We start from the raw sequence: 13769 nt of genomic DNA on the forward strand, positions 1-13769 counted from the left end.
TAGGGATTTAAATTACATATAACCTAAATTGGAACCATCACTTACATAATATTGTAGGTAGAGCAAACTAACGACTGCGATTCATTGGCAGAACACTTAGAAGGTGCAACAGGTCTACTAAAGAGACTGCTTACACCACGCTTGTGTGACCTATTCTGGAGTACTGCAGTGAGGTGTGGGATCTGCGTCAGGTGGGACTGACGGATGACATCGAAAAAGAACAATGAAGGGCAGCTCGTTCTGTATAATCGCGAAATAGGGGAGATAGTGCCACAGACATGATATGTGAATTGGAGTGGCAATGATTAAAACAAAGGCGTTTTTCGTTGCGACGGGATCTTCTTACGAAATTTCAATAACCAATTTTCTCCTCCGAATGCGAAAACATTCTGTTGGCACCCACCTACATAGGGAGAAATGATCGTCACGATAAAATAATAGAAATCAGTACTCGCACAGAAAAATTTAAGTGCTCGTTTTCCCTGGGCACCGATCGAGAATGGAACGGTAGAGAGACAGCTTGAAGGTGGTTGATTGAACCCTCTACCATTCATTTTACTGTGAATAGCAGGGTAATCACGTAGATGTAGATGTAGATGGTGATGTACTGTATTTTCCGTGATGAGAATCGTGGGATGGAAAAGGGGCTCCACTTCCACCGAGCAACTATATATGTGGCGATACAATGGTGGCGTAGACATTAGGAAAGAGCACTGTGGTGAATGTGAGGAACCTGTACAAGAACTTGTTCAGGCCACAGTCATTTTAGTTTGGGGAAGAGTTCCAATCATTGTCGTACTTGACCCAGGTACAACCATGAGTGTTATCACTGAGGGCTTTTTCAAGGATTACCAATAAGTGAAAGTAAAGTAGTGTCATGACTAGCAGAAGAAGAAGCAGTGTCGACACCGGCAGATGAAGGAGTGTCATCACCAGCAGGAGAAGCTGTCATCACCTGCAGAATAAGAAGCTGTGGCAGAGATCCCACAGGCAAGATATGTGAGAGAAGAAAGAACAAAGAAGCAAAAACATCTCAAGGAGCAGGAATTTTTGTACCAGCAGGTAAAAGAAAGGATGCCATAGAAAGTCAAGACATTAACACAGATATTTCTAATATAAGGAGCTTGCAGCAAAATGTACAGTATGCTTCCATTAAATGAGAACAGACAGAGGAGCTACCAGCTACAGAGCTACCAAATGTATTTATAATGTTAGAACATGGGCTAAAGGGAAATGAAATTAATGTTTACAATATACGGGAATATAAAGAAAGTTGCTAATTTCTGCAGATCTGAACATAAGGGCGGAAGAGTGGACGTCTAAGAACATAGAAAAATAGAGGGGATCATGCCATGGTCAGTAGACTCATTTCAGAAATGCTGTTTGAAGCTGCAGCAATACAGACAATATTTAATGGAGAACAGTGTGTGATAATAGGGCTCAACAGGTCATCAAACAGTCAGATAAATGGATTTCAGAAAGAGTCAAAAGTCCTGTTAGATAAGGCTAGCAGGGAATTCTCTTTCATAGTTGTAGCAGGTGATCTAAATATTACCACACTAAAAGACAATTGTTATACAAGGAGTTTTGAAGATCTGATTAAAACTTAATTTCGCAGTAGAAAGTCCTGCAAGATGCTGTAAAAATACAGAAACATTAATAGATCAAGTAATCACTATTATATCGTAGAGCAGGCAACCAGTAGAGGTCATTTTCTCAACCATTGCAGACCAGTATGGGGTATTAGTTAAAGTAACAGGCAACATAGGAAGACCAGAAAAATTATTTAAAGAGCTTAGACAAACTAAGCAAACAAACATAGCATTCTGGAAACATAGAAATGCTACTAAGAGTAATGGAAACCGAAGACTTTAGTGAAGTATATTTAACAGAAAACCTAGATACAGAATGGGAATCATTCTGCCATACATTAGACCATTGCATGTGCATTAGTAAGGAGAAAAGTGAATGAGAAGTATAATAAAAACTGCGTAACAGTAGATGTAAAAAAGAAGAGGGAAAAGGTGAAATGTACGTACAAAAACTGTTGGTTACGCCCAACCCAAGAAAATAGGGATGCATATAGGGAAACTGATAAAAGAAACTAAATCGACGTATTCTAAAAACGAGATAGCAACCTCAACAAATATCGCTAAGACCATCTTTCTGTAACTAGCAGATATGTGTAAGTGTCAGATTATAAATGCAGTCACATACTAATTGGTATATATCACTGTATTTCACTATGTATATGTAAGCTTTATGCAAACATGGCGTGACCAATATCGTTGTAAGAAATGATCCACGGAGAATAAAGAAGAAGACCTACTCCACCAAGACAGAATTGTTTGGTGTCAGTCGCTATTGGCGTCAGGTGCCAGAGGGTAGATAAGTTAGTGCAGATTGAAGTTAGATTAGGAGTTGGAGCCATTAATTGCACGTTACTTGTGGTGAATGGGTTAAGAGTCAGTTGCCTATTGGGCATGGGATTTTTGCAAGGAAGGAACGCAAGGATCAACCTTCTAAGTGGCCAGTGGCATTTGACAGTCTATGGTATAGAGGTTGTATTAAATTTAATTATAACAAAGGCATGTAACGGAAAATTTTTTCAAGGATTTAAACTAAGAATCATACTGTACAACAGCTTACCCCAGGGTATAAAGATGATAGAAAGTATGTTTTGATGTACATAGATCATCACTGTGATCGTGTCACGACCACCTCTGTTTTGTCAAATTGGGTAGAGGATATTTGTTACACTGAAACGCATGCGTAAGAATGTCCAAGAATCAGAATGTTTGTCTCAGGATCAGAGGCTCGAATTAGTAAATCTGCTGATGTCCTATGTTGAAGTTTTCTTCAGTAAAGCTAGAGTGATTAATGGGTATCAGTATCATATGAATGAGGTCCACCACAAGAAATACTGCCACACATAGTATTCCGTCCCACGGGATAGAGGGGGAAGGTGTAAAACATGAACTGCAAAATATGTTGCCGTGGGATATACTAGAAACATTCTTGTTTCCTTACAGTAGTCCATTGGTAGCCATATCAAAGTCTGGTCGAGGTGTCCACCTCGTTTTAGATGCAAGATCTATCAATAAAATCATAGTTCATGTGAGAACCCGACCAGAAATACCAATGGAACAAACCCAAGAACTCTACGTTGTACGCTACCTATCAATGATATATCTCCACTCCTACTACTAGGATGTAAGCTTAATGGAGAAATCACAAAAGTGTACTTCCTTTATTTTTGGGGCAAGAACATGCTACTTTAAAGAATTGCATTTAAGGATGAATGTGTGCTCTGGGTTTTCATAACAGCCATAGACACTCTACTAGGACTGAAACTATTAGATAAACTTACACCCTATGTTGATGACCTGCTGGTAGCAACTGTCCCTCTGGTGGAACATCTTAAACTGTTCGAGGAAGTACTAAAGAAGTTCTCGAACAGTGAAGTCACTGCTAATTTAGAAAACTCAAAACTTGCAAGGGACAAGGTTAAATTTTTGCGTTATATTGTCTCGCCCCAAGGAATAGTAAAGGTCTCAAAAGTTAAAAGATATTGTAGTTTTCTATCCTCAGCTTACATAAATATTGAAAGCATTTCTATGACTTGCTTCCTTTTTCAGAGAGTTCGTTCCTAATCAGTTTAGTTCCTAATCAGTTGCTGAACAGTTATTAATTGCTGAATCACTTGTAGAACAATGTATATTGGTTCTGCTCAGATAAGTTCCAGGAAGATTTTAACAAAATAAAGGAAGCTTTAGTTAGTTCAAAAATCTTATAGCACCCAGAAATGCAATAACATTTTCTGAATACCCTGTGGCGCCTCTTGCTCTGGATTGCGAGCAAGTCTGTTCTAGATAATAGAGAAGCATGGTAAGTCTGAAGTAAGAATAATCTGCTTTCTATTCGAGCTCTCACTAAGTGCGGAAGATCAGATTCTGCTACTGAATTAGAGGCCTTGGCTGTGGTTGGCTCGTTTAATACATTCAGTTTCTACATATATGGTAAACACTTCAAAGTTTATTCGAACTATCAAGCATGTAAAGTGTTCCACCCAAGACTTGTTCGATGGTAACTCTTTTTTTTGGAATATGATTATGAAAACGTTCGCATCGAAGGCAAAGACAGTGTAATTGCGGATGCTCTGACAGGATTCCTGAGCTTTCCATTCTGATTGAACAAATACCTGATTTCAAAATATTATTAATGTTGGATCCGTTACAATGATAGTATTACCTGGAGATCTGCTCGGATATGAGAGTTTCACAAGACACTGACACTCGTTGGACCAAAGTTCAGTAATTGATAGCACTCAGTATTAGAAGATACATGACAGTGGTCTGTTCCATAGACAAAAACCCAATTCAAATGCCCAATGTGTATGTGTTCCTTTTGCGTACCATGACACGTCATATGTCACATGCATCTGGTTTGTGGCACTTTGGTGTAGAAAAGTGTCAGAAGAAATTGCACTATACTGTTACGAGCATAATATGCATTGTCGGATACACCAGCTCTTATGCACTTGCATTGTCTGTCAGAAGGCAAACGCATGCACATATCCAATAAGGTATCTTTGTATCCGATATTTACTTCTAGTCCTGGAGAAATCGTTTCCCTTGACGAAGTGGTACCAATACTTCAGGCTCGTGGGGATGCTAAATACATTATAGCGATGTATGACTTGTTTTCTAAATATCTTACACTGTATGTCACAAAATTGCTACTGCAGACCAACTATCAAAATAATGAGGGAAGACTACTTCCCGAGCTTTGGCAAACCACATGCTCTGCTGTCCAGCCCCGAATATTATACTTAAAGGTTGGAAATCCTTTATTCAAGAACAACAGATTACGCAAATTTTAATGTCGATATTTTCTCCTGAACCCAGTTCAATTAAAAGAGTTTTTATGGGGTTCAACTCACTCATTACGGCGTACACTCTCCACTAACCTACTGCAAGGGTGGAACTCATAGCCCCTTTTGAACAAACAGTGATTAATTTGCCCCACGCATCCACGCTACACGCTGCAGCTGAAATTATGTTAGACGTCAAATAGAAGAATGAATGGAAAAGCTCACTCCTGCACAAGCCAGGATGCGACATATCAATAGAAGAAAAAATACTCCATGCCCTGATATCCTCAACAGCCAACGCGCGTTTCAGAAAGTCAAAATATGGCAAAAAAATGTGAAATATTCACAACTTCAATGTTAGTGAAATATACTGTTGAGAACTGTCCTAAAGCCCTTAGTTCTACGAAAGAAAAATAAGAAATGGCAGTTGCTACATATTGGCCCTTATAAAATTATAAGAATGCCCCATGAAGGATCGTATCTCATAGACTAACTACTGTAGATTCTAACAGTATTAAGGCATTATCTCACCAGAGAGATTTAAAGAAATATGTGCAATGAAGTGCATGATGTCTTATTTGTAAATATTATTACTTGTGTTTATTTATTGTAGCTGTTATGTCTTATAGTCTATATGGATTTAATACCACAAGTCATGTTTACTGTTTAGATATGTTTGACTAGCTAAATCCCTACGTTGCGGTCATTTGTTTAAAAGGTAGATAGTCTGTCCAGAATGAAGAAATTATTTGTCAATAGTTAACATCTTAGGTCATCAGTCCCCTAGAACTTAAAACTGCTTAAACCTAACTAACCTAAGGACATCACACACATCCATGACAGAGGCAGGATTCGAACCTGCGACCGTAGCTGTCGCGCGGTGCCAGACCGTAGCGCCCAGAACCGCTTGGCCACACCGGCCGGCTTTAAATAGTTGTATAAATGCTAAAGGTGAAGAAACACTGGTTACTAAGCTCTGGCAGAGAACAGCTTTACTGCATGAGTGATACAAGTGAGGACTGGAACCACTAACCTGGCATCCTGGAGTGTTTTGATAAGTGAAAGTGGCACTGAAGCAATACATAGAAATCTACTTATCCGTATGACGTGCTATGCAGGAGAAATGAGAAACCATTGATAGTAGTTTTAAGCCTCGTTGCTGTACTGAAAAGAAATATTTTAATATATTGTTAAACATGAAGTAACTTATGACATATAATCTTTCGCATTAAGGACGAGAGAAGCAAAAGATTTTACCATCACTCGTATAGCTAAGTTTTCAATTTCACAGTATGTTAGTAACACAGTCACATCCATAGTAAATTTTTTGAATTATTGTGGTAGCTTATTGAAAATGAACACAGTAGTATACCGCATACCTTTCTCCACAAGACTTAAGGAAGCTGCATCCAAATGCAGGTGGGATTTCTGCACAGTATTAACTGAATGTGCCGTGCGGAGTGGACGCGCGGTTAGAGGCGATGGAGGTTCGAGTCCTCCCTCGGGCATTGGTGTGTGTGTTGTCCTTAGCGTAAGTTAGTTTAAGTAGTGTGTAAATCTAGTGACTACTGACCTCAGCAGTTTGGTCCCTTAGAAATTCTCACACATTTGAACAGCTTTTAACTGAGCGAAAGCTGCTTATTCTCGGAAATTAACTGATGTTGTTGACAAGAAACGACTGTTAAGAACAAGGTCAAGATACTCAGACTAGAGAACAGGGGTCGAAAAGAGGTTTGCGAACTTACACCAGTTATTGCCTGGACCGACTGTTTCTGTGCCAGAAATATCCTTTTAGAATGGGAAGAGTTACCCCAAAATATATTGCCACACGACATAAGCGTATAAAAATAAGCAAAGAAGACTAATTTTCGTGTCAAACCATCACTTACTTTAGATACCGTTCGAATGGTAAAAGTGGCGGTATTAAGTCTTTGAACAAGATCTTGAATGTGGGCTTTCCACGACAGTTTATTATCCATCTGAACATGTCCTACAGTTGCTGCAATATTGGAAAGATGTATATCCTTTTATCTAACAGACAGTGACACAATTGACGTAATCAAATCTTGGATACTATTTGTACTAACAGCATTTTCAGTATTAGACAACGACATTTTGATTTTTCATGTAGTCAAACGATTGACGAACTTTGATGTGGTACTATATTGTTTCGCAGAAAGAAATTACGCCATGTAACGCTGTCGCAAGACTAGAGAGTATATATTACTGGAACAGAAGGTTTGAAAAAATGTATACTGTCTTGCTTGTCTCTTGGCTTTATAGGTTTTACGTTTCCAATAGTTAATTTTATGTCACACAAAAGAAAAGTTATTAGCTAATAGGCAATAAAGAGTGCAAATTTTCTGAACAGTTCTTTTCTCCCTGTTACAAACAAACCAACCCATTATTAACTGTGAGCTTTTTTTTTTTAGAGGGGAGGGTAAGATGCCAAACCTGACGACTGAGAGCAAGAGAGGCACTACAGGACATTTTAAATTCCACTGTCCTGAATATAGATTTGTTGACTTCCATTACTAAATATACACATTTGAATTCCATAGGGCAAACTAGGGACGTGCGATAGAAGAATGCTGTGTGTAGTGGCGTCGAATTGCACTTTGACACACTAAGACCAAATAACATGTCTTACATATCTTCAAACATATATGTTTTGGATATCGAACTCTTCAGAAAGAAGTGCGCTACCAAATGAACACATTTTTCACAAGTCGATTTTTTGTTTCAGATTTTGACGTCATAGTTAAACAATCTGGAGGGGCGGGGGGGGGGGGCACCACTATCAAGTTTTTGCCCTGGTTCGGGATTATCGTATATCCGGTGCTGATACTTATCAATGAAACATCTACTATGAGCATTTTGCAAGAAATTACTATATTTGTAAAGTTTCCTGAACAATTCATCCATTAAATAATTTTTTTCTATTTCTTATCTTACGTTCTGTCTTTCTATCCCAAAGGCAACATGAAAATAATTTGCTGAGAGATAACGGTCACTTCCAATTGCTGTTAAATACTTCTGGCGTACGAAGTTGACAAGCATTCATGCGTGGCGATAAAATGATTCATTATTTTTTATCCTAACATTTTGTTCTGATAATTTACTTACAAGAGGAACTATGACTTTTCTATATGTTCAAAGATTAAATTTAATGTACCGACACTTCCAGAAGTTGTAAACATGGTGAATATAAATGCGCTGACTAAAATGGAAAAAGTGATGCTCTGTTATCTTCTGCCTTTACTACGACTTTTTTGTTATTGGAGCTCTAGCTGGACAAATGTAAGTGTATATCAATCTATGCGTGATGAAGGATAATTAAATAGTATTGTGTCGGCTCCGTTGTTAAGTCAAGCCATTACCATGTCTTTAATCATTTATGCTGGTTTCTTCGCATGTTACTTGCGAAATATGTGTGTGTGTGTGTTGGGGCTTATGGGCGCTCAACGTCGAGGTCATCAACGCCCTGACACACATTAAAGGGAACGAATGTGGACAGACCTAATAATACTGAAACAGCAGGAAAAGAAGGAAAATGCTACATAAGAAAGTAGAACGTAAGGAAAGGGAAAACGTAGCAACAAGAATGCCACAGTAAATTGTCATTGGCTGGCCACTTACATAAAATATGGGCAAGCTTGTCACACAGTGAGCAAATTAAGATCCTTTCCCTAAAATCTTTGTAAAAATATTTGACATGGCACAGAACTTTAAAACTTTAACCACATTTGTCCGAGTGTTGCCTAAAAGAGCCTGGCAAGTCAGCCGCGGCCCGCTGGTCAGAAAATAAAACGCAATCCAATAAAACGTGGCGCACAGTGACCTGAACGCCACACGCACTACACATTGGAGGGTCCTCCCGCCGGAGCAGGAAGCCATGCATCATAGGGCTGTGGCCTATCCGAAGCCAAGTGAGGAGAACTTCGTCCCGTCGACGGGGCTGAAAGGAAGTACACCACACACGCGTGACTCGTGAGCTCAACAGCGAGGTGAGTGCGTGGACGGGTACAGCACACTGAGATACTTGTGGCTCGAGACACGCCTCCTTGGCTGCGAGATCTGCCCTTTCATTCCCAGCAATGCCGACATGCCCCGGAACCCAGCAGAAAGCCACCACCTTCCCCAGTCGTTGTAGATGGAGGAGGGCATCCAGGATGTTCTGGACTATTTTATCTGCTGGATAAAAACATTGCAAAGAGTGAAGGACAGTTAGTGAATCGGAACAGACAAGAAATTTAGGACAGGAATAATGTCTCATCTGCTCCAGTGCCCGCAAGATCGCAGACAATTCTGCATCAAAGACAGTAAAAGTCTGAGGCAGTCGGACCTTGAGAACACGATCCGGAAGAACAACAGAGCAACCAACGGAATCCCCTTGTTTCGACCCATCCGTAAAAACAGCGACATGGTCGTGGTGCTCAGATAAAATAGCAGGAAATGCTGCATTAAAAACGGTGGCAGGAGTGCAATCTCTCTTGTACTGCAATAAATCTAAAATCACTCCGGGCCTCTTCAGCAACCAGGGTGGCAGGCGGTTAAAACCCAGGATTTGGGGTTGTACAGACTCCACACCGAGGGACTCTAGCACACGTAGCACACGGATCCCAAACGGCAACGTAGCCCGGGGACGGCGGGAAAAAAGGCGGTCCAGAGGTGGATGAGCAACAAGGTGGTGAGCAGGCGAGGTGGGAGCTGCAAGAAACAAGCCTGGCGCACCAGCAGGAGCTGCAGCCGGATGGTAAGTGGCGGATCCCCAGCCTCAGCACAGAGGCTGTGTGGTCCGATAAGCACCCGTGGCCAGTCGAATCCCAGCATGGTGGACTGCGTCAAGAATCTGCAAATAAGACGGCCTCGCTGACCCATACACTGTGCACCCATAGTCCAGCCGTGAACGCACAAAGGCTCGGTAAAACTGAAGGAGACGCGCCCTGTCCGCTAGACGAGATGGCGGCGGACAGTTCGGACATGAAAGATCGGAAGTAATTAGTGTCCTTTAGTTAACTACTTTTCAGTTAAGCGTCAGAACGCCCCAGAGATATTCACTCCGATCATTTCTCAGCTGTTTGCAATATTTTTCAATTAATACTACGCGGGTCTGTTAGAATCTCGTTTCCGGACACTGATGTCTGCTTGATTCCACGCAGATCTAAAGATAAAAATAGAGGTGTTGGAGTTTAATCGGGTAAATTGTCTAGCTAAAACAGGGAATTTGTCTGTGGCCCACTACAGTGTGCATTTTCAGTAAAATCATCCAGCCTCAATTAAAGTTCACCGTATGTCGCGGTATGTTTCTAATTTGCCTGTTATTTTAGCACCTTCAAATTTTCAAGGTCCCGACGGTTCTATCGCATTCTCCTTTACCTGTGCAAGATCACTAGTTTGTCATTATCAACGTCAACACCTCAATAACTCTCGCAGTCTTCAACCAGATTACTGAACTTTATTTTACTCTTCAAACAGATTCCTGAATCTTTGTTTTACCAAAGTACAGTCGGTCACGTAACTCCTTTGATACCCTGGCATCTTCAAGGTAGACATTTAGTTCTTTCATGTTAATAAAATAAAATACAAACTTCACACTAACGGAACAAAACCTTTTGTTAGTCATGTACACTTTCATGCCGTTATAATAATTATTTACGGGCCTCGTGGACCCACATTCACCTCTTAGAGGTTTAGTGTGTTTGTGTGCAGAATTCAGAATTACGATATGGTATTTGGTTATATTGTTTCCCATTTGCTGAAAATCATTGACTGATAAGGAAGATGCATCTTACTGCATCCCTTTCTCCATTACGACACGGGAAATTAGTAGTTATAAAACACCCAGGAGACCTGGAAAACATACATCCACTTCATTAAGCTATACTGTAATGTTTGGATATACGAAGGAGGAAAGTAACCCAGCACACACGAATTGTAACAGATTTATTTACGCTGAGGAAGGTAGTTGTAATCATCTTGGATCAAGTGAAATTGACGCCCCCCCCCCAAATTCCCCCATTATCATGCATGCACTGGTTTTATTTTATTATTTTTTGCACCAGTAGTAGGGCAAGAAACGGAAATTCCATATGAAAACTCTTTACACATAGTAGTGATGTGTGTGTGTGTGTGTGTGTGTGTGTGTGTGTGTGTGTGCGTGTGTGTGTGTGTTGTGTGTGTGTGTGTGTGTGGGTGTGTGTGTGTGTCTACACAGCACGACAGACAGAGGAAGAGAGAGAGAGTGGGGGCTATGGATAAATGTAAGTGCGATTAACTGGTACTGGGGAAGAGAGGACAGAATTGTGGGACATACAATACATGTAGATGGAATTCATGATGCATTGTCTGTATGCACTGATGTGTAGTACATCAGCTGATACTACAGCTGTTATTAACTCATTGCATTACAGAATAATTTTCGGCTTATTCTCCTGATATTTTGTGTTTAGCTATTCCGCTGTTCAAAACTGGTGTGAAATAAATTTAACATGTCTCATTTCATGAAAACTAAAGTAAGAAAAAAATACAAAATTGAAAAACAGTAACATTGTACTTTATTGCTTCAGATTTAGAAGCCCAGACACATTCGTCACACTAATAATTTGGATTAACCAAAAGTGCCACTGTATATAGCATGAGTATGTCTTCCATTCCAAGATTACTGCAGAAGCATTGCAATTGATATGTTGCAGCTGCCCGGCTCTTATTCCGACAGTCCTTCAACAATAACTCTAGTATTTGGGAACACCACACTTAAAACACTTGCAGATAATGTGCTTCGGCTGGCCCTCTTTATACCGCAAGAGTCCTACAACAAATCTTGAAGATTTTGAGAAAAATTTCAATTAAAAGGCATGTAACTGCTGGCCTGCGGCTACCCGTTCTTAATTTTGAGAGTCCTTAAAAAAATCTTAATAATTTTGAGATGATCACACTTTAAACAACTGATACTGATGTATTGCTGCTGTCCATCTTCCTATGTCAGAGTCTTCAGTAAATCGTCATGTATTTGGAGAAGATCTGACTTCAACGTGCCCTTCTGTAGACCTCTTAAAACCTATAAAAGAGGAAACATTCATATAAGTTATACCGATTTCAGTAACTACAATTCCAGCTCATCATCAAGGATATTACAACGCAATTAGCATTACAATCTAATATTTATGGACAGTATGGACAAATCCAACACTGAAACATATTTTCTTGACATACATACCTCGACAATTTTGATGACGATCAGGTAACGAACACTCGAAGACGGATCATTAATATACTTCTGCAACTCTGAAAGCAGCTCCTTGTAGAGTTCGTCAGAAACGCGCTGGTACATCAAAATATTCACTAACGATTCAACAGCTGCCAGACGTATTATTACCTAAAGAAGTAAACATAAGAGTTGATAAATACCTCAGATCAAGATACCCATTCTGAGTTATAACAACATTTAGTGCATTATTGATAAGAGTATTGAAATATCAGACCATTATTAGGTTAATAATTAACAATCATAATGACAGGCAAAGAAATAGTTTTATCCTAATGGGTCTAATTCTGTCATTATCTCTAATCAATACTGAACTTGATTTACTCTAAATTGAGCGAAAGAAAATATTCAATGTTTCTAAACAAAACCAATCAATTCTAAATAGACACAAAAAATCGGCTTATCTCTTCGTCCTTCTGCAGCATATAAAATAGGGGTATAATATCGACTTCAAAGTGGCTTAAATCCACCACTTTTGCAAATTCGTTCAGTTTTCTGGCTGCATTTTCCCTCACGGCAACACTTTCGTCGACACACAGACGATAATATATTTGGCGCACGAAGGCTGCAAACAAAAGAAACGGGTAAGTTAGATTTTTTAATCACAGACTAACAATAGGAAACACATTTGTGAGAATTTAATATACAGGCTGGCCAAAAAAAGTCTAAGAAGCTTGGAAAGGTGTTACCCATTGAGTATGTACATAGTTTAGTCTAATGTTGCCACACAATTCCCGATTTCGGGAATTCAGATTAAATTTAACTGGGATTCAGTAACTGGTCACTGAGCTTCCTAAGGAGTTTGCCGCTTAACATCGCTTGAACAGTACGTGCCACTTTCGGATAGAAGCTATTTTCGACAAATATTACGTGCTTCATTTATAAGTATATACTTTTGTGTAGTAGATATGTGCGTGGGGCATTACAGATATACTGGTACAACTAACGTCTCATAAAAGTATCATGTGATATGAAATAATCCTTGACCTGACAGGACGTTATTTATGATATACGTGTGCTGTAACTTTCAAAAAATTTAACCCGGCATTGTCGATAGCTCTCAGTTGAAAGTAGTATCTCACATGTTGATACTAATGTATAATGAAGTATCACAGCTCGAAATCTCTATTTCTGCAAAAAATCTCAAAGCCTTCTCGACATCAAACGTACATTCCCTGCGTCAACTCATCACAAGCTGGTCAGTCCTTTGTGGAAAAAGAAACAGCATTTCTACACAGTAATAAAAATTTTTTGTCGAAGTTAAAGACAAACATTTCCTACTACATCCTAGATAAGCCAAAAGAGTACAGTTAGTTGGACTGGGCTAATTACCTTTTCCAGTCTGCGAAAGTCCCGCATAGCACTTACACAGGAGCGTGCGTGCTAAAATTCTAGACTTAATTGATTCTTCTGCTGTCAATATACTCAAGAGGGAGACGAATCGATCTTCGAAGTATTGACGAAATATTGTTGGAGTTGTCTCCCTCTTCCAGCACTGCGCTGCGTCACACACATCCGATTCCTCTGTTGTTGGGTTGTACTCCAGAGAAGTCTGAAGAGGAAGCAGAACACAGAAAAACTATAAAATGTCAATATTCTATTAAAACATTTACATTAAAAGTATCTCTG

The sequence above is a fragment of the Schistocerca cancellata genome, chromosome 7 (assembly GCF_023864275.1).
Source record: "Schistocerca cancellata isolate TAMUIC-IGC-003103 chromosome 7, iqSchCanc2.1, whole genome shotgun sequence".
Classification (NCBI taxonomy): domain Eukaryota; kingdom Metazoa; phylum Arthropoda; class Insecta; order Orthoptera; family Acrididae; genus Schistocerca; species Schistocerca cancellata.